The sequence below is a fragment of the Macaca fascicularis genome, chromosome 16 (genome assembly GCF_037993035.2).
Source record: "Macaca fascicularis isolate 582-1 chromosome 16, T2T-MFA8v1.1".
In the NCBI taxonomy this organism is placed as follows: domain Eukaryota; kingdom Metazoa; phylum Chordata; class Mammalia; order Primates; family Cercopithecidae; genus Macaca; species Macaca fascicularis.
In genome coordinates, this window is record NC_088390.1 from 51,214,292 (window position 1) to 51,236,192 (window position 21,901).

Here is a 21,901-nt window from a genome sequence, read left to right on the forward strand (position 1 = left end):
TGGCAAGATCCTGTCTCTACTAAAAATACAAAAATTAGCTGGGTATTATGGCACCTATAGTCCCAGCTACTCGGGAGGTTAAGGCAGAAGGATCACTTGAGCCTAGGAGGTCAAGGCTACCATGAGCCAAGATCACACCACTGAACTCCAGCCTGGGCAACAGAGTGAGACCTTGTCTCAAAAACAAAAAACAAAACAAAACAAAACAAAAACGAGGAATAACCTCCCCACAACATAAAAACAGGTACCTTTTTTTTTTGGGGGGGGGGGGACAAGGTCTCCCAGGTTGGAGTGCAATGGTGCAGTCTCAGCTCACTGCAACCTCAACCTCTGAGATTTAAGTGGTTCTCTCAACTCAGCCTCCCTACAGGCGCATACCATCACATCCAGCTAATTTTTGTATTTTTTTGTAGAGACAGGATTTCACCATGTTGTCCATGCTGGCAGAGCCTCATCTCCTTTTGTTTAGGCTGAAAATGTAAACTATTCACTTTCCCAGCTTCCTTGGTAACTAGGACATGGGAATATGTCCCATTTCTCCAAAAGTCTTCTGGGAAGAGCTTTTCTCTATATATAAAAAAAAAAAAAAAAGTAAGAGGTCCATGAAAATGCCCCTTTTCTTCACTTGCCAGGCCCTTAGAAAACATTATCCCTTTTTATCCTCATAGCAACCCTATGAGGTGATTAATAATATCATTCCAGCCAGGCGTGTGGCTCACGCCTGTAATCCCAGCACTTTGGGAGGGCGGATCTTGAGGTCAGGAGATCGAGACCATCCTGGTTAACATGGTGAAACCCCGTCTCTACTAAAAATACAAAAAATTAGCCAGGCATGGTGGCGGGCGCCTGTAGTCCCAGCTGCTCGGGAGGCTGAGGCAGGAGAATGGCGTGAACCCGGGAGGCGGAGCTTGCAGTGAGCAGGGATAGCGCCACTGCACTCCAGCCTGGGTGACAGAGCGAGACTCTGTCTCAAAAAAAAAAAAAAAAAATCATTCCGAGTTTAAAAGTGGAGAAACTGAGGCTTAGAAAAGTGAATAACTTGACCAAGATCCTATCTAATAAATGGTAGGGTCAAGATTTGAACCCAGATCTGTGTGACTCCTATTATGGGTTGAATTGTGTCCCCCTAAAAAGGTATGTTGAGGTCTTAGTCCCCAGTACACAGAATGGGACCTCATCCAGAAATAGGATCTCTACAGAGGTAATCAAGTTAAAATGGGGTCATTAGAGTGGGCCCTAATCTAACATGACCGGCCTAATTATAAAAAGGGGGAAATTTTGCACAGAGAGAGACACACGTAGAAGACGGTTGAAGGCATGTAGGGAGAAGACAGTCATGTGTCTGGACTGATGCATCTCTAAGCCAGGGAACCCAAGAATTGAATGCAAACACTGGAAGCCAGAGAAGGCAAGGAAAGATTCTCTTCCCATAGAGCCATCAGAAAGCATGGCTCTGCCATCACCTTCATTTCAGACTTCTAGCCTCCAGAACTATGAAACAATACATTTCTGTTGTTTGAAGCCACCTATTTTTTGTTTGTTCTTTTGTTTTTTTCCTTTGACAGAGTCTAGCTCCATCGCCCAAGCTGGAGTGCAATGGTATAATCACAGCTTACTGCAGCCTCAGCTGCCTGGGCTCAAGCAATCCTCCTGCCTCAGCCTCCCAAGTAGTTAGAACTACAGGTGAGCCACTGCATGTGGTCCCATTTTTTGGTACTTAGTTATGGCAGCCTAGGGAACTAAAACAACTCCTAAACCATTAAAGAGGTTATTATTAGAATGCCTCCCTGAAAATGTGCAAATTTAGGTATGTTTGCCTGAGAATGGTACTGAAGTAGCAGAAACAATCCTAAAAAATAGTGACTGTCTTGGCCGGGCATGGTGGCTCACGCCTGTAATCCCAACACTTTGGGAGGCAGAGATCAGTGGATCACTTAAGGTCAGGAGTTCAAGACCAGCCTGGCCAACATGGTGAAGCCCCGTCTCTACTAAAAATACAAAAATTAGCCAGGTGTGGTGGCACATGCCTGCAGTCACCTACTCAGGAGGCTGAGGTGGGAGAATTATTTGAACCTGGGAGGTGGAGGTTGCAGTGAGCCGATTTCATGCCACTGCACTCCAACCTGGGTGACAAAGTGAGACTCTGTCAAAAAAAAAAAAAAAAATAGTAACCATCTTCATGAATGTACAAAGGCAGAGCCAAGCAAATCTGTATTGGCCTGTTATGTATGTCCCATGTGAAGAGACCACCAAACAGGCTTGGTGTGAGCAATAAAGCTTTTTAATCACATAGGTGCAGGCAGACTGAGTCCAAAAAAGGAGTCAGCAAAGGGAGAAGGAGTGGGGCAGTTTTATAGGATTTGGGTAGGTAGTGGAAAATTACAGTTAAAGGGGGTTTTTCTCTTGTGGGCAGGGGCGGGGGTCACAAGGTGCTCGGTGGGGAGCTCCTGAGACTCATTATCCAGAAGAAGGAATGTCACAAGGTCAATTGATCAGTTAGGGTGCAGCAGGAACAAATCACATGGTGGAATGCCATCAGTTAAGGCAGGAACCAGTCATTTTCAATTCTTTTGTGACTCTTCACTTGCTTCAGGCCATCTGGATGTATACATGCAGGTCACAGGGGATATGATGGCTTAGCTTGGGCTCAGAGGCCTGACATTCCTGTCTTCTTATATTAATAAGAAAAACAAAACAAAATAGTGGTGAAATGTTGGGGGGTGGAATGGAAAGATAATGGGTGATGTTTCTCAGGGCTGCTTCAAGCAGGATTAGGGGCAGCATTGAACCTACAGTGGGAGAGATTAAGCTGAAGAAAGATTTGGGGGTAAGGGGTGATATTATGGGGTTGTTAGAAGAAGCATTTGTCATATAGAATGATTGGTGATGGTCTGGATGTGGTTTGTATGAATCGAGAAACTAAACCAAAGACACAAGGTCCAAATAAGAGAAGGAGAAAAACAGGTATTAAAGGACTAAGAATTGAGAGGACCCAGGATATCCAATTAGAGAGTGCCCAAGGGGGTTCAGTGTAATTATTTGCTTGGTTGGTGAGTTTTGGGGCTCTATCTTTGAGTTTTTTATGTTGTCATATACCAGGCCAGATTAGGTAAAAACAACAATCTACATTTAAAAATATACAGAGTCCTATTTTTTCAGCAGTAAGTCGAGGCCTCAGCAGTTCTGGAGGAAAGAGAAATGCAAAGCCAGCGATTGTTTGTTAAAGAAGGATTAGAAACAGCTAGGAGAGAGTGAATGAGACTGATAGTGTGGTGGAGATAGCTGGGGAGAGGTAGAGGGTGGCATAAGAACAGGAATGAGAATAAGAGTAAGTATAAAAGTTAATAATAGGACTTCATCAGGGTGAAAGTATTACAGGGTGCCTTGCCAGCAAAGATCATCTATCCACTCCAAGAGGGAATCAAGAGTGGCGGTCTAGGGATAGTACCAGGAGATATCCGCTACGAAGGTTTGGAGAAAAAGTGTAAACCAGCAGTATAAATAGGGGCAGGGCATTTATGAGTAGTTAAGAATGGTGAATAGGAGGATGACAAGACAGAAGATAGTAGGGATGAAAAGTTTTTAGGGCATAGTCCAAGTAGTGGGGATGACTGCAGTACTAGTACTGCTGCTGCCTGTCCTCTTAAACACTGTGGTGGGTCCAAAACTAGCTGTCACCAAGAATCTATATACAGGAACTGATCTGAGTGCCCTGACTTACAGGTTACTCTGTGCCATACCTTTGAGACAAGGGACCTGTCCAGGCTTCCTTCTGATGGCCAACCCATCTCTAATGCTGGCCAGTCTTTCTCACACAAAGTTCTAAGTTTTCCTGGTGTCATAGTAACTCCATAGTCTCCCTTAAATCCCTTTTTGAAAATTTTCAACATAGTTCCTAGTGGGGTGGGTTTACTTTGTGCCTGACCCATGTTTCCACAAGACAAAACACCACACTTACACCACACGCACACCACAAAACAAAGAACGGGTAAAAAGGGCACACATGCATTGTTTCAGTTTACACCAAACCAGAGTCAGAACCAAAATCAGAGAAAATCCAAGAAATCCAAGAAATCCAAGCCAGGTCAAAACCAAAACCAAAGTATCAAGCAATCCAAGTCAAGTCAAAAACAAAAAAAAACCAAAGTGTCGGTATGGGCACGCTGTGGGTGATCAGGCCATGCTTCCACTCAAATGGAGTAGGCAAGTTCCAAAGACTAGTCTTACCAAGTTTCAGATGTCCAGACTCCAAGTGCCAGTTCCTTCCCGGTGTTCAGCCACTGCGTTTATCCTCCACAGGGACCTGCCACGCGCTGCTCTGGCAAGGTGTTCCACCGGGGCAGGGCAATTGCCTAGCCGAGAGTGCTCTGAGGATCTGCATCACTCAAGCTGGCCAGAGTCCCCACAGGGATGCTCCACAGGGCAGGCCTAAGCCACCTAAGGGGTTGCCTTGACCATCCGTTAATCACCTCACTTCCCGGTGAGGGAACCAAGAAATGTAGCAGGACAAGCTGCCAACAAAACCCTTCAGACACCGAGTTAAAGAAGGAAGGGTTTTATTTGGCTGGGAGCTTCAGCAAGACTCATGTCTCCAACAACCAAGCTCCCCAAGTGAGCAATTCCTGTCCCATTTAAGGGCTCACAACTCTAAGGGGGTCCACATGAGAGGCTCGTGATCGATTGAGCAAGCAGGGGGTACATGACTTGGGGCTGCATGCACCACTAATTAGAATGGAACAGAACAGGACAGGGATCTTCACAGGGCTTTTCTTATGCAAATAACCAGTTAGGTCAAGGGTTGATCTTTAACTACCAGGCCCAGGGTGTGGCACTGGGCTGTCTGCTTGTGAATTTCATTTCTGCCTTTTAGTTTTTACTTCTTCTTTCTTTGGAGGCAGAAATTGGGCATAAGACAATATGAGGGGTGGTCTCCTCCCTTATCTGGAACAAGATTGGGGCCAAGCAAGAAAGTGCATCCGTATAAAAGTACAAATGGACTATACCCTGTAGCTTCTTGAGGGCAGGCTCTAATTCTGAGAAGGGCAAGTGATAAAAGTACTGTCCAGTCCTTTTTAAGTTGGAGGGTGAGTTTGGTGAGGTGTGTTTTAAAACACCATTAGTCCTTTCTACCTTCCCTGAAGATGGAGGATGGTAGTGGGTATGACGTTTCCACCGAATACCAAGAGCCTGAGAAACTGCTTAGGTGATTTGACTAATGAAGCATTAGTCAAATGGACCATTGTCAGATTGAATAGAAGTAGGGAAGCCAAATCAGGGAATTACGGCTGTTGAAAGAGAATAAATGACTGCAGTAGCCTTTTTGGAGCTAGCAGGAAAGGCCTCAACCCATCTGGTGAAGGTGTCGATCCAAACCAGGAGATCTTTAAATTTACGGACACAGGGCATATGAGGAAAGTCAATCTGCCAATCTTGTGTTGGAGTAAATCCACAAGCCTGATGCATAGGAAAAGGAGGCCTGAGAAAACCTTGGGGGCTGGTGGCATGGCAGACAGAGCATTGAGAGGTGATGGTCTTAAGGATGGATTTCCATGAAGAGAAGGAGATGAGGGGCTGCAGGTGAGCCAGAGGCTTGTATCCCACATGGAAGTGGTCATAAAGGGAAGAAAGAATGGACTGAGCTTGCGAGGCAGGAAGAGTGAATTTTCCATGGTCTGAGAACCACTTGCCCTGAATTGGAAAAGACAGGTAGAGCAGGTTTTCAGAAGAAGAGTAGGTGGGAGTGATAGAGGAGAAAGAAAAATACTGGCCTTCTGGAGTCGGGGCTGGAATATTAGCGGGCATGGAGACATTGGCTAATTTTTTTGCTGTCCTGTTGGCATAGGCATTTTCTTTTTTTTTCTTTTCTTTTTTTTTTTTTTTTTTTTTTTTGAGACAGGGTCTTGCTCTGTCTCCCAGGCTGGAGTACAGTGGCCGATCTCGGCTCACTGCAACCTCTGCCTCCCGGGTTCAAGCAATTCTCCTGCCTCAGCAGGAGTAGCTGGGACAGGCATCTGCCACCATGCCTGGCTAATTTTTGTATTTTTAATAGATTCAGGGTTTCACCATATTGGCCAGGTTGGTCTCGAACTCCTGACCTTGTAATCTGCCCGCGTCGGCCTCCCAAAGTGCTGGGATTACAGGCATGAGCCACTGCGCCCGGCCAGCATAGGCATTTTCTTTTGTGATAAGATCAGTAGGTTTCTGGTGTCATTTACAATGAATGACTCCAGCCTTGGCTGACAGGAGAGCAGCCTTAAGGAGGGCCTTTATTATGAAGGCATTGATAATGGAAGAGCCTTGTGTGGTAAGGAAGCCTCTTTCAGCCCAGATGACAGCATGGTTATGGAGGATGTGGAAAGCATATCTGGAGTCAGTATAAATGTTAATGTGCATTCCTTTAGCAATAGAGAGCGCACAAGTTAAAGCAATCAGTTTGGCTTGTTGGGAAGTGGTGGAGGGAGGAAGTGCAGCAGCTTCGATAATGGAGGTGTGGGACGTGACAGCGTATCCAGCTTTAGCTGGTGAAAATTGATTGGGTTTAGAAGAACTGCCATCAATAAACCAAGTGTGGTCTGGGTTTGGAAATGGAAGAATAGAAATATAAGGAAAGGGGAAGATGCTATGCGTATTAGGGAAATACAGTCATGCAGTTCAGGAGTTGTGTTGGGTGCTCAGTGAGAAGCTGGGTTGAAATTGGGCCTATGGGTAAGAGTTACTGTTGGAGTTTCAACAAAAAGTGAATAGAGCTAGAGGAGTCGAGGGGCAGACAACAAATGTGACAGGTGTGAGGAAGATATTAATGCTTGAAAGTTGTGAGAACTGTAGAGGGTAAGTAGAGCAGAGTCTGTGATTTTGAAGGCCTCTAGAAGTATTAAAGAGGTGGCTGCCACCGCATGCAGACATAGAGGCCAGTCCAGAACTGTCAGGTCAAGTTGTTTTGATAAAAAGGCAACAGGTCATGGGCCTGGCCCCTGTGTGAGGACTCCAGCAGCAGAGCCTTGTATTTCAGCTGTGTGTAAGGAAAAAGGTTGGGACGAGTCGGGGAGTGCTAGTGTAGGAGCTGTCTACAGGGCCTTTTTGAAAAAGCGAAAGGATGAATGGGGAAAAGACTTAGGGTCTATGGGATCAGTTAAGTTACGCTTTGTGAGCTTGTAAAGTGGTTTGGTTAGGATAGCAAAGCCTGGTATCCAGAGTCAGAAATATCCAACAATGCCTAGGAAGGAAAGGAGTTGCTGTTTGGTGGTGGGGTTTGGGGTCTGAGAGATTAATTGAACATGGTCTGCAGGAAGGGCACGTATATGTTGATGGAGGATTATACCAAGATAGGTAACGCTAGGGGAAGAAATTTGTGCCTTGGAGGGGGATACTCGGTACCCCTTTGAGTAGAGATGAGGAAGAAGCAGGATAGTGTCCTGCTGGGAAGATTGGTAAGAGGGGTGGCAAAGAAGAAGATTATCAAAATATTGAATAAGGTGGGAGGCAGACAGTCGAAAAGAAAACAGACCATGAGAAAGGGCCCAGTCAAAGTAGTGTGGGCTGTCCCTGAAGCCTTGGGGCAGAACAGTCCAGGTGAGTTGTTGGGATTGGTTGGTATCAGGGTCAGTTCAAGTAAAGGCAAAAAGAGGCTGGGAGGAGGGATGTAAGGGGATAGTAAAGAAGGCGTCTTTGAGGTTGATAACAGAATAGTGAGTTGTGGGAGGGGGTATTGAAGATAGGAGGGTATACGGGTTTGGCACTATAGGATGGATGGGAAGGACGATTTGATTAATAAGGTGAAGATCCTGAACCAACCTGTAAGACTTGTCCAGTTTCTGGACAGTTAAGTTAGGGGAGTTGTAAGGAGAATTTGCAGGCTTTAAGAAGCCATGTTGTAACAGGCGGGTGATAATAGGCTTTAACCCTTTTAAAGCCTACTGTGGGATGGGATATTGGTGTTGAGCAGGGTAAGGGTGATTAGATTTTTATGGGATGATAAGGGGTGCATGATCAGTCACCAACGAGGGAGTAGAGGTATCCCATACATGTGAATTAAGGTAGGGAGACACAAGGGGAGGATGCAAAGTAGGCTTTGAACTGGGGAAAAGGGCGGCAATGTGGTGTGGCTGTAGCCCAGGAATAGTCAGGGAAGCAGATAATTTAGTTAAAATGTCTCGACCTAATAAGGGAGCTGGGCAGGTGGGGATAACTAAAAAGGAGCGCATAAAAGATGTTGTCTAAGTTGGCACCAGAGTTGGGGAGTTTTAAGAGGTTTAGAAGCCTGGTTGTCAATACCCACAACAGTTATGGAGGCAAGGGAAACAGGTCCTTGAAAAGAAGGTAATGTGGAGTGGGTAGCCTCCACATCGATTAAGAAGGGGACGGACTTACCCTCCCACTATAAGAGTTACCCGAAGCTCGGCATCTGTGATGGTCCAGGGGGCTTCCGAGGTGATGGGGCAGCGTCAGTCTTCAGCCACTAAGATGAGAAGATCTGGGAAGCAGTCAGTCAGAGAACCTTGGACCAGAGTTCCAGGGGCTCTGGGAGTGGCTGCCGGGCGAGATGGACAGTCCGATTTCCAGTGGGGACCTGCACAGATGGGACATGGCTTAGGAGGAATCCCAGGCTGCGGGCATTCCTTGGCCCAGTGGCCAGATTTCCAGCACTTGAAGCAAGATCCTGGGGGAGGCGGTCCTGGAGGAATGCCTGGCCGCTGCAGTTTAGGCTCTTTGAAGTTCTTGTGTGCTGGAGTTGTGGTTGGGGTTTCTCTCACAGTGGAGGCAAGCAATTGCAGATCAAAAATACGTTGTCGCTTGGCTGTCTCTTCTCTATTATAGTACACCTTGAAGGCGAGGTTAATTAAGTCCTGTGGTGGGGTTTGAGAGCTGGAATCTAATTTTTGGAGCTTTTTCTAATGTCGGGAGTGGACTAGGTAATAAAATTCATATTGAGAATAAGACGGCCTTCTGGCCCCTCTGGGTCTAGGGTGGTAACGCATCTAAGGGTTGTTGCCAAATGGGCCATGAACTGGGCTGGGTTTTTATATTTGATGAAAAAGAGCCTAAACGCTAACTGATTTGGAAGAGGTTGAACAAAGAAAAAGGAGCATTAACCTTGACTATGCCTTCAGCTCCAGCCACCTCTGTAAGAGGGAATTGTTGGGCAAGTGGGAAAGAGATAGTCGTGGAATGAAACTGTAAGCCAAACCGGGTGTGAGGGGGGGAGGTGATAGAAGGATTATAGGGTGGGGGAGCAGAGGCTGAGGAAGAATTGGACCTAGTGAGGAGCAGCCTAGGGAGGAGGGGAGAAGTCAGATGGGTCCGTAGAAAAGGAGGATTCAAAGGACTCAGAGCTTGGGGTGGAGACTGAAGGAACAGATAGGAGAGAAAGAAGAAAGGTTTGGGACGAGTGGCATTGGGAGAAGAGACTAGGGAGGGACTGATGTGTAAAGAATGCCTGGATGTCAGGCACCTCAGACCATTTGCCCATTTTACGACAAAAATTATCTCGATCTTGTAGGATGGACAAATCAAAAGTGCCATTCTCTGGCCACTTGGAACTCTTGCCAAGTTTGTATTGGGGCCAAGCAGTATTACAGAAGAAAATAAGACATTTAGGTTTTAGGTCAGCTGTTAGTCAAAGGGGTTTTAGGTTTTTAAGAACACAGGCTAAGGGAGAAGAAGGGGGAACGGAGGGCAGAAGGTTGCCCATAGTGAAGGAGGTAAGTTTAAAGAGAAACGTAGAGACATGGAGAAGGGGGTGGGTGAGCAGCCCTAGGCTGTAATGTGGGTGAGCATCCAAAGCAGGTGTCCCCGCAATTGACTTGCCACCAAGGGAATATGGGTGAATGACCAAGGCAGGCGTCCCCGCAGTGATCAGACACCAGTGAAATGTGGGTGAGTGATCAAGGCAGGCGTCCCTGCTATGATCAGACACCAAGGGAAGTCTGTCTTCTCGAATCTGTGACCGATGTCGGAGTTTTTGAGTTGATGGATAAAATGTGTCTCCTTTGTCTCTACTAGAGAGGAAAAAAGAACTGGAACTGGAAGGACAGGGAGATTGAAGGGTAGCAAGAGAGGCTGGAGAAGAGAGTGAAGAGACTGCTTACCCAATTTGAAATCCGTGAGATGTTCCTTGGGCTGCTCTGAGGACCTGAGGTCGTAGGTGGATCTCCTCACGGAGTGAGAGCAAGCACAGGGGACCGGTCTCCCGAAGGAGTCCCTCTGTCCCAGGTTTTTGGCACCAAATGTTACGCGCGTCCGTGTGAAGAAGCTTTGTGTGAGCTATAAAGCTTTTTAATCACCTGGGTGTAGGTGGACTGAGTCCAAAAAAGGAGTCAGCAAAGGGAGATAGGGGTGGGGCAGTTTTATAGAATTTGGGTAGCTGGTGGAAAATTACAGTTAAAGGGGATTTTTCTCTTGTTGGCAGGGGTGGGGGTTGCAAGGTGCTCAGTGGGGAGCTCCTGAGACTCACTGTCCAGGAGAAGGAATGTCACAAGACCAATTGATCAGTTAGAGTGGAACAGGAACAAATCACAATCACAATGGTGGAATGTCATCAGTTAAGGCAGGAACTGACTATTTTCACTTCTTTTGTGGTTCTTCAGTTGCTTCAGGCCATCTGGATGTATACGTGGAGGTCACAGGGGATGTGATGGCTTAGCTTGGGCTCAGAGGCCTGACACGGCCGAGCAGGAAAACCAGGTTGCAGTAGAGACAATCACAGACTCAACCTGCATTTATCAAACTAAAAATTTGGTCGAAGGTGCTTCCTATGTAAGGCTCCAACACCCTTTGAGGTTGGTGTCTCTGTTTTCATTCTATAGGTGATGGAACTGACTGGCCCTAAATCCCTACAGCTAATAAAAAGAAGCCTTTGAGTCTATAGCTCCTAACAAAGCCCACTGCTCTTTCTGCCTGCTGTGACTTACTCTCAAGGGAAACCATCCTCAGGGACATTTCATGGCCTCTGGATGTGGTCAGACATTAGAGCAAACGCTGTGTAAGTATAATATTTGCCTCATCCTTTGTGTTTCTATTTGGATGGAGCAGGTTTTGGTTTTATTGTTGTTGCTGTTGTTTTCTTTCTTTCTTCAGACTTAATTGGTGAGTGTAACGAATTACAGTTCCTCTGTGTCTTGTCTCAGAACACCCAACTGCATCTCCCTGATGGCCTCATTTCCCCCTTCTGTTACTGTGCATTCCACTGCAGCAGAGCTAATAATTGCAACTAATTAACTTAAGAATTGCCTTGAGATAAGAACAAAAGCACTTACACGGAGGAAGTCAGCAGGTTGGACTTATGCAAAAGAACTTGCTCCTTAAGAGGAAACTCTGAACTTTGGCTTCCAGCCCTTGGCACCTGTGATACCACCAAGTCCATGATCAGTGGCTTTTCAGTTAAGCAGACCCAGGGTGCTTCCTCTACAGCTGAGAGAATCACTTCAGTGAAAGCTCCACCTCCTGCCCACTCCCTGGGCCTGGAAAGGAACAGGAACGTTGTGGATCATCACCACCCACGGTGTGATGAAGAGGAGCTCCAAAATGAAGAAAACGGATGACAACTCAAGCTACAGGTTCTGTGCTTGAGAACTCCAAGAGGGAAGAAATACGATGTCTGGACTTGTCTTTATTCATCATTTAGCTCAACTTTTCAGAATGTGATTATTTGTAACTTCTTTTGTCCTACATTTATCATGGATCCCTGCTTGGTAACCTGCAAACTCCTATGCCTAGCATCTAAAGCTCTCCATATACTTGCCATAACTTCTCATTCAAACCAGACTCCAGCCGCTCCCAAACTTGAAGCCTCTCTTCTAACCAAATTACTCCAAAATATGTGTGGCACTTTCTTTTTTTTTTTTTTTTTGAGACCAAGTCTCGATCTTGTTGCCCAGGCTGGAGTACAGTAGTGCAATCTCGGCTCACTGCAACCTCCGCCTTCCAGGTTCAAGCGATTCTCTTACCTCAGCCTCCCTAGTAGCTGGGATTATAGGCTTGTGCCACCATACTTGGTTAATTTTTTGTTTGTTTGCTTTTTGTATTTTTAGTAGAGACGGGGTTTTACCATGTTAGTCAGGCTGGTCTTGAACTCCCGACCTCAGGTGATCCACCCACTTCGGCCTCCCAAAGTGCTGAGATTACAGGCATGGTGAGACACCATGCCCTGCCAGCACTTTCTTATCTTCCTGTCTCCTGGCTCAAAGCACTTCCCTACTGGAATCCCAACATAACAAAATGTAGGTGAAAGGACACCCATCCTGCAGTCCAGTGGATCTAAATCACCTATGCAGAGACTGGCTTCATCAAAACCATCTAAGGACCTTATTAGAGACCCTGAGCTCTACTGCTAGATGGTTCTCTTGCATAGCCAATTTTGGGAACCCGTGATAGCCCAAACTCATTTGGCCAGTGCAGAACTCTCCTATATACCCTTCTGATACACAGAAACCAGTCTCTGCTTGAACATTCACTGTGGCCTGGAAATCACCACCTGATGAAAGAACTGAATTCCATTTTTAAACAAAGTTAATTGTCAAAAATTTATGCCATGTGTTGAGGCAATGTCATCTTCTCTGCATATCCCACTATTTGACCTAATTCTGTCATATGCATCTACCTACCATAAGCACAATAACTCCTCCAACAGCAATTGTTCAAATATCTAAAGATAGACATAATATCCCATACACCCCATACCCCAACTCCTAAGTCTTCAAATCGTCTGGCTAAACAACTCTAATCCCTCCAAATGTAAATGATAATTGATTACCATGATCATAGTCGTTGGCATAATCCATGAAATAGATACTACTACTATTTCCATTATATAGACAAGTAAACTGAGGCTGTGAGAGGTTAAGTAACTTCCCCAAGGTGACATAGTAAGTGTCAGAACTTGGACCTAAATAAGTCTGTCTGATTCCAAAATGATGTTAGTGCACTTTGCTGTGCTGTCCCTAATTTGTTCATTTTGTCTGAACAATCTCCAATTGTAATATTGCTCATTCAATGTCATACTCAGAATAGAACAGATTGTTTGTGAACTCGTCTGCCCAGCACAGAGCACAGAGTTCTCTTGCTGCCCACTCTACACTTCTATTCGTGTAGCCCAAGGTGATCTTGGTATTTCCTGGCAGCTCCATCACACGGTTGACTGATATCAATTAAAATGCTTCAATTTATTTTCACGTGAACTGCTATAAAGTCAGGTATTATTTCCATTTTATCAATTGCCTATTGTTTGCAAATCCAAGAATTATGGACTAAAGACACTGGAATGGATACAATGTTAGATAAGGCACACCTGCTCTCAAAGGAGCAAATGAAAGAAAAGGGAGGAAAAGATTGAGTGGAAAAGATGAGGGAACTGGTTCCCATCTTTATCAATAGCATTTGTATAACTGTCAGGTGGGGAGAGCTTAGGGAGGCCCAATCCTTTTTCAACTCTGTGATAATTGTTACTTTGTGACTATGTAATCCCTATAACTAGAACCTGAACAGAAGAACAGAGCAGATGCTTAAAGCTACCATTCTATGTTTCTTATCCTGTGCCTTTTATACCTGAGTTGAAGACTTTCCTTCCATGTGTACTGAGTTGTATCTTATGTATTTATCTTGTGAGCCTTGGCCCATCTTTCCAAACTCTAGAAGTTTTTTTTGTTTTGTTTTGTTTTAATTTTCTTTTTTAACCTGATTCTGCCATACAATATCTTGGTCAACAGTACCAGATCTGAACTTCCTACAAATGGAATTAACATGCCCTCTATGTTCCAGATGAAAGCATTGAATGGGAACTGACCCTAGACAAGTAGCAGTGCAATAGATATAAGCTCAGTTCAGGAAAGGCCTAGGTGGAGGTTGTTCATTAACTCTCCAGCACATGGCACAGGGCTCCACGTGGAATCAATACCATATTGAGCCTTGTATAAATCAATTAATTAAGTTCCTTTTCCAGTTTCAAACCATAGAATAGTAGAATATCCTAGCTGGACAGGACCTTAAAAGTCATTTAACATCCTCTTTTTTTGTTTTGTTTTGCTTCATTTTTTTGTTTCATTTTTTGAGACAGGGCCTTGCTTCGTCACCCAGGCTGGAGTGCAGTAGCACGATCTCAGATCACTGCAACCTCTGCCTCCTGGGTTCAAGCGATTCTCATGCCTCAGCTTCTCGAGTAGCTGGACTTATGCAAAAGTATATTCTACCATGCCACCACACCAAGCTAATTTCTGTATGTTTAGTAGAGTCCGGGGTTTGCTATGTTGACCAGGCTACTCTTGAATTCCTGGCCTCAAGTGATTGCCCTGACTTAGCCTCCCAAGGTGCTGAGATTACAGGCACCCGGCCTTCAACATCCTCTTTTCTTATAGTCAGAAAATGAAACCCCAAAAGGGGCAACCAATGACCTCAAGTACCTTCTTTGGGGAAAAAAAACACAGATCAATTACCCAGGCTTCCTGTTTTCGAATGCAGAGCACTTTCCGCCACACCAAGCCACAGACTTGCTAATCAACACTCTCCTATTATTATTTGTCTACCCTTTAACTGTACTACAGTGGTCCCCTCTTATTCTCAGTACAGTATAATAAGAGACCACATTTACATAACTTTTATTACAGCATATTGTTATGTTATTATTATTTAGAAACAGAGTCTCACTCTTGTCACCCAGGCAGGAATGCAGTGGCAAAGTCATAACTCACTGCAGCCTCAAACCCCTGGGCTCCAGCAATCCTCTTGCCTCAGCCAAGTAACTGAGTTAAAGGCTTGTGCCACCATGGCTGACAATTTTTTTTTCTTTTTTTAGAGATGGGTTCTCACTCTGTTGCCCAGGTTGGCTTTGAATTCCTAGGCTCAAGCAATCTTCCCACCGCAGCCTCCCAAAGTGCTGGGGTTACAGGTGTGAGCCACCGTGTCTGGTCTTATTATTAATTATTGTTGTTAGTCTCTTACTGTGCCTAATTTATAAATTAAGCTTTATCATTGACATTACAGGAAAAATAATAGTATATATTGAGTTCAGAACTACGTAAAGTTTAACGTATCCACTGGGGGTCTTAGAACATATCCCTGAGGATAAGGGATGGGGGGCAGTTACTGTATTAATATATAGCCTGGAGGATCATGTGGAACTCCAATTAGAAAAGAAAAATACCGCCGGGCGCGGTGGCTCACGCCTGTAATCCCAGCGCGGAGCTTGTAGTGAGCCGAGATAGCGCCACTGCACCCCAGCCTGGGCAACAGAGAGACTCTGTCTCAAAAAAAAAAAAAAAAAAGAAAAGGAAAAATACCTTTTCCTTCTGACTCAGAGGTCAAATGTTCTTCGGTAAATGCAGATAAATCCCCAGCTTAGATATTAAATTTATGATCATGTGGGAAAGGCCTCTTTAACAGAGTTATCCAGCTTTTGGGGGGTTGGGAAGAGTCTTCTTTGATTGGTCAGACATAGTAATTGGCCTTCAAAGGACCTCTCCACACCTGAGGCTCATAACTCCATAGGCCTGAGTATTCTGTCTCTGGGCCTGACCTATTACAGATTGTGCATTCTAACCCACAGTAAATATTAAAGTGTTATGAATTGTTGAACACCTATTAAGTGCCAGTCCCTTAAAAAACTAAAGTATGGGAGGCTGAGGCAGGAGAATTGCTTGAACCCGGAAGGCAGATGTTGCAGTGAGCCGAGATCGCACCACTGCACTCCAGCCTGGCCACAGAGTGAGAATCCAGCCTGGCCACAGAGCGAGACTCCGTCTCAAAAAAAAACCTAAATTATGGTTTTAGTTCTTTATTTCAAATCCTCATGACAACCCTGCATGCCAGATTTTTAAAAATTTGTATTTACTTATTTTTACTTACTTAGAGACGTAATCTCACTCTGTTGCCCAGGATGGAGCGCAGTGGTTCTATCATAGCTCACTGCAACTTCAAACTCCTTGGCTCAAATGATCCTCCCATATCAGTCTCCTGAGTTGCTAAGACTACAGGCACATGTCATCTGGCTAACTTTTTAAATTTTTGTAGCGATGAGGTCTTGCTACGTTGCTAAGACTGGTTTTGAATTCCTGGCCTCAAATGATCCTCCTGCCTTGACCTCCCAAAGGGCTGAGGTTACAGGCATGAGCCACCATGCCCCGCACATGGAAGCTTTTATTAGCCCATTTTTCAGATGAAGAAATGAAAAGCCAGAGGTTAATTAACTTAATATTTATATTAAGTTTATATACTTCTTAGTAAGTATTGATAATTAAGTATTAATTAACTTAATACTTATATTAACTTAATACTTTTAAGTATTAACTGGAGAAGTCAATATTCAAACCCAAGTCTATCCACCTAAATCCAAGATGTAATCCAAGGCCATACACTTTCCACAACATCAAACTGCTTGCCCTAAAATCTGTCCAAAATTATTTCAAGCTAGACCTTAACTATCCCCCTAACAAGTTACCCAGAAAAATATGAATTTGCCTATCACCATATCTACAATCTTTCCCATTTGCTACTCCAGACCAATGTCTCAGAGGATCCCTAATGTAACCTACATTTGCAGCCTTCTTCCACAAGAATTCTCTGCCCTGAATTGTTCTATTGACTAACCACATTACAGAATCAAAAACAGGATGATTTCAAGGAGACATTTAACTCATTTAACTCATTCAATACCACCACTGGTGGGATTCTGTACTTTTTGGTTATTGTTTTGCTTTTTTGCCTCATTAAAGAAATGAAGATCATAAAAATGAATTCTGTTTTTCTGGATATTCGTAGAAATGTGTTCGCTTTCTGTGTTTAAATGGACGGTACAATTTATACATAAATAAAGAATTTACTTATGTTTTTTCTTTGTTTTTGTATTCGTTTTTGTTTCTCTGAGACAGGATTTCACTCTGTTGTCCAGGCTGGAGTGCAGTGGCATGATCACAGCTCACTACAGCTTGGAACTCCTGGACTGAAGCAAGCCTCCTGCTTCTCTGTAATCAGTTCTCTTCCCCAGCACAGTCCGTGGCAATCACTAATCTGATTTCTGTTCCTATAGTTTCACCTTTTCCAGAATGTCCTGTAAATGGTATTGTACCAGTATGTAGCCTCTTGAGTATGGCTTTTCCATTTAGTATTATGCATTGAGATTCATCCATGTTGTTGCATGGATAATCATTTCTTTTTAGCAAGGATATTTTCAGAGTGTATAAGCCAGAGAAAAGAGAGAGGGAAGAAGAATAGGACAATGCTTTGGGGGAGTAAGGTGATGTTGAGTCAAGAATCAGGTGTTTGGAAAATTGAACGCACTCAAAATATGTTTCAAATAATTATTTTAGATTTTTTTCCCAAAATCTAGTGTACACAAATCTCTCCCTTCTACCTCTCCTGGGCCTTGAGTTAGAGTTGAGATAATTATACTTCTCAGTTCCCAATATCTTATTACCTTCAGTCTGGGCAAAGCCACACTCCTGCTTAATTTTATTATGTTTCTTAATTTATTCTCTACACAAGTACAAATCTCCTTCTCCCAGAGTCTCTCTTTAGCTCATGTGTTCACTATATGTGCTTAGGTGCACATGGATTCTTAAATCCTACATAGTGCTAATTCGTGTATTTATGTGTTTTAAATTTACATAAATGGTATTGTGGCATCAAGCTTGTGCTGTTTTGTTTTCATTCAGCATTATAGTCTTATTTTTGTTTTTTGTATTTATTTATTTATTTATTTATTTATTTATTTTTTGAGACAGAGTCTCACCCAGGCTGAGTGCAGTGGCACAATCTCGGGTCACTGCATCCTCTGCCACCCAGGTTCAAGCAATTCTCCTGCCTCAGCCTCCCGAGTAGCTGGGATTACAGGCACCTGCCACCGTGCCTGGCTAATTTTTGTAGTTTTAGTAGAGACAGGGTTTCACCAACTTGGCCAGGCTGGTCTTGAACTCCTGACCTCATGATCCACCTGCCTCGGCCTCCCAAAGTGCTGGGGTTACAGGTGTGAGCCACCATGCCCTGCCAGCATTATGTTTTTAAGATCTATCCATGATGAGTTAACAATGTATAGGACTTTGAAAACCGTAAAGACCTCTACAAATGTTACTACTACTACTAGTGATAATAATAAATAGTAACAATTTGTTCAATAAATTTATTTATTTATTTATTTATTTATTTATTTATTTATGAGAGACAGGGTTTCACTCTGTTGCCCAGGCTGAGTTCAGTGGTGCCATAATAGCTTGTTACAGCTACCAACTCCTAGGCACAATCCCCCTGCCTCAGCCTCCGAAGTCACTGGGATTATAGACACATGCCACCATGCCTGGCTTTTTATTTTTACTTTTTGTAGAGACAGAGTCTTGCCACACTGCCAAGGCTGGTCTCGAATTCCTGGGCTCAAGCGCTCCTCCTGCCTTGGCCTCCCAAAGTGCTCAGATTACAGTTGTGAGTGACCATGCCCAGTCAAGAAATCATTTTTAGCATCTATTCTAGGCAGGCTGCTAAACCTTTGGGGTAATCATTTTAGAGGACACAGTTCCTTATGAAGGAATACAGTAAACAAATAATTACATAATCAATTGTATAAATATGATAGCGGTAAGTCTAAAATTGTAAAGAACCCAACGGTATGAGGATTTCTAACAGTAGACCTACCCTCACCTTGAGACTCAGGGACAACTTCCCCGAGGCAAGGATAGTTATGCCAACTTTTGTCCCTTAAATTCAAACTCATAAAAGACCCATATACGCCACATGTATTGGACATATACCAAATGGGTTTTGCCATATTTTCAGAAGGATAAGTTTGAACAACAACAAAAAATCTAGGACCTAACTGCAGAAAATTTGACCCAGTGACTCTCTGGAGAGATGACTCAAACCCAGGTCATCTAGAGATGACTTACAGCAACACAGAACATTCAAAACCAAATTCATCAATGGTATGAGTCAACTTCTCACTCTGAAATGGGAATCCCCCTCTCAGGGCGTGCGATGGGGGTGGGGTTCGCATCTTCACTGCACCCCTGCTCAAACCTCTAGGGGAGCATACATACCGACAGGCTGTGGGGCTCCAACCCCACGGCAGTGTCTAGGGATTAATGTTAGTAGTATCTAGGGGTGAATGTCGACAGCTCCCGAGGCCCCAGTGGGCGTGCCTTACAGGGTGCTCTCAGTTTGCCATCTACAGGCCGCTTGAGTTAACCAGCTCAATTAGACCCTCTTCCTTATCACAAGGACAGAGGGATTTCTGTACCCCAGGGTTTCTTGCCTTGGGGTACTGGAAGAATCAAATCACACGTGGGCTTGGAGAATGAGTGTAAAATTTTATTGAGTGAAGTAGCTCTCAGCCGATGGAGGATCCAAAAGGGAGGTAGTCCTCCCCTGCAGTGGGGCCTCCAGCAGCCCAGCTCTCCTCCCACTGCCCCAGCCAGACTGCCCTGGACAAACTCCATTGCCTGCGGGCATGCTCTTCTGCCGGCCTGCTCTTCTCAAGGGTGAACTGCTTGTGTCTTCTTCAGCCGCTTATGTCTGCTTCAGCGGATATGCTCTTTCCGATGTGTGACCTCCTGTCTGGCTGCCCGCTAGGGTGTGTGTGGGGGAGGGTGGGGAACTGTTGTTATAGGCACAGGATGGGGCGTGGCAGGCCAGTGTGGTGTCGGGAAATGCAACATTTGGGCAGGAAATATCTGTCCTCACCTAGGTCCGTGGGGTGGAGCCCTAACCAGGGACCACGCCCTCCTCTACCCAGCACTTCCATTCCCCTGTTTCCTATTATTTAAAGGGACCAGGGTCTTCCTTTCCCGGCACTCCCATATTAATTCCACGCAAGTGGAAGTCATCGACAGCTATGCCAGCATTGTCAGAAGGAATATTAATTAAACTGCTGTCGCTGCACATTGTGATTGGGGGCCTGTTTGTTTGCTTGAATGGCGGAACAATTGGAAAAAGTGAGTAATGGAACGTCCAGATAGCGGATCATGTTTTACTGCTGAACTGCACCAAATAATTGGTTCAAAAGAGAGGAAAAAAATCCAGGTTCACAATACAGAATTTATACCCCCAAATTAAGTAGGATATATTGCATTACTCTCCCTTTAATGTAAAGTAGGAAGGAGAAACAAAAGAGAAAAGACACAATCTAAAAGCAGGGAGCACATACTCACGTGAAGATGTTCAGCTAGCAGACAAATCCCAATTCTGTACCTCCACTAATCTCAAGAACAGGCATCATCCTTTGGATTAATGATATAGTCAAGTATTTTTCCCTATAGTGAGATAGCCAGATAAAGATCTCGAGAGCTGTCAATATATTTTTTTTTTTTTAAATAATTAAAAAAGGCCGGCACGGTGGCTCACGCCTGTAATCCCAGCACTTTGGGAGGCTGAGGCGGGTGGATCGCCTGAGTTCAGGAGTTTGAAACCAGACTGGCCAACATAGTGAAACCCCGTCTCTACTAAAAATACAAAAATTAGCTGGGTATGGTGGTGGGCGCTTGTAATCCCAGCTACTTGGGAGGCTGAGGCAGGAGAATGGCTTGAACCTGGGAGGCGGAGGTTGCAGTGAGCCAAGATTGTGCCACTGCACTCCAGCCTGGGCAACAAGAGCAAAACTCCGTCTCAAAAAAAAAAAATTAAAAAAATTTTTTTTTAAAGATCTTGAGAGCTGTCAATTTTTGTTTGTTTGTTTGAGACGGAATTTCACTCGTGTCACCCAGGCTTGAGAGGAATAGTGAGATCTCAGCTCACTGCAACCTCTGCCTCCCAGGTTCAAGCAATTATCCTGCCTCATCCTCCTGAGTATCTGAGACTATGAGTGTGCACCACCACGCTCAGCTAATTTTTTTTTTGTATTTTTAGTAGAGACGAGGTTTCACCATATTGGCCAGAATGGGCTCAGTCTCCTGACCTCGTGATCCACCCATCTCAGCCTCCCAAAGTGCTGGGAACACAGGCATGAGCCACCACACCTGGCCCATTTATGTATTTTCTAGTAAGGCAGATTTATTTGAAAACTGCCTGGTTTATCCTTTTATCCTTTCCCAATCTACTCTTATGACCATGAATTAATTTCACAAAAATCTGTGTCCTCATGTTTGAGGAATAACATTACATTATGACTGCTTACCCATTCACAATCCTCTCACACAGGAAATCTGAAACCACAAACTGCTATGTAGGATTTATCAAAATGCTGGATGTTTAATGGTGCCTAAAAGACTAAAGGGCATGGCTGATTTTGAATGTACTTTGAAAGCCTCTCAATTTGCCTTTTTAATGTGTTCACATGAGTGGAGATTTAACACTAAGGGTAACCTAAAAGTAATGAAACTTATAGTTAAGTCCCAAGAGTAAACCCACATAATTATTTTTAGTATTCACCTTCCTGTTTAAATATGATTCACAGTGAAAAATATTTATTGAATCTTCCTGCTATATTCAGGAGAAGCACAAACACAGACTTAAACAGCCAAATTCTTAATCTTGGGCCCTTAAACAGATGGTTTAACAACCACATTGTCCTTGAATACCCATATCTCTAAATTTATTTGGGGAAAATTAGGGCTCAAGGCTTTCAATCAGATTCTCAAAGGCATCTGTGGCTTTAAGAAATTTAAGGATCACTGTCCTAGTTGTGCAATAAGTCATATGTAAGAATTGATGGTTTGTCTACTGTGGGAAAAAAGTTGGAATGATAAATTGTTAAAGGTCAATTGGTACTTAAAAATCATCTAATCTGGGCTGGGCGCAGTGACTCACGCCTGTAATCCCAGCACTTTGGGAGGTCGAGGCGGGTGGATCACAAGGTCAGGAGATCAAGATCATCCTGGCTAACACAGTGAAACCCCGTCTCTACTAAAAATACAAAAAATTAGCTGGGCATGGTGGCAGCTGCCTGTAGTCCCAGGTACTCAGGAGGCTGAGGCAGGAGAATGTCGAGAACCCGGGA

The 21,901-nt window shown here is 44.2% G+C and overlaps 1 protein-coding gene across 4 annotated transcripts in view; it reads left to right on the forward strand.

Annotated features, from left to right (window-relative positions):
* Positions 1 to 21,901, forward strand: part of SMIM36 (small integral membrane protein 36) — an 82,823-nt gene that overhangs the window by 26,970 nt on the left and 33,952 nt on the right. The window contains exons 2-3 of one of the 4 annotated variants that reach the window (XR_012425624.1): positions 10,803 to 10,978; positions 11,074 to 11,530. The exons of 2 other annotated variants lie outside the window; for them this stretch is intronic. The gene's annotated coding sequence lies outside the window, so the exon portion shown is untranslated. Of the gene's footprint in view, positions 1 to 10,802; positions 10,979 to 11,073; positions 11,531 to 21,901 lie in introns of those variants that run through there. One more of the 4 variants, XM_074019268.1, reaches the window with a different exon arrangement.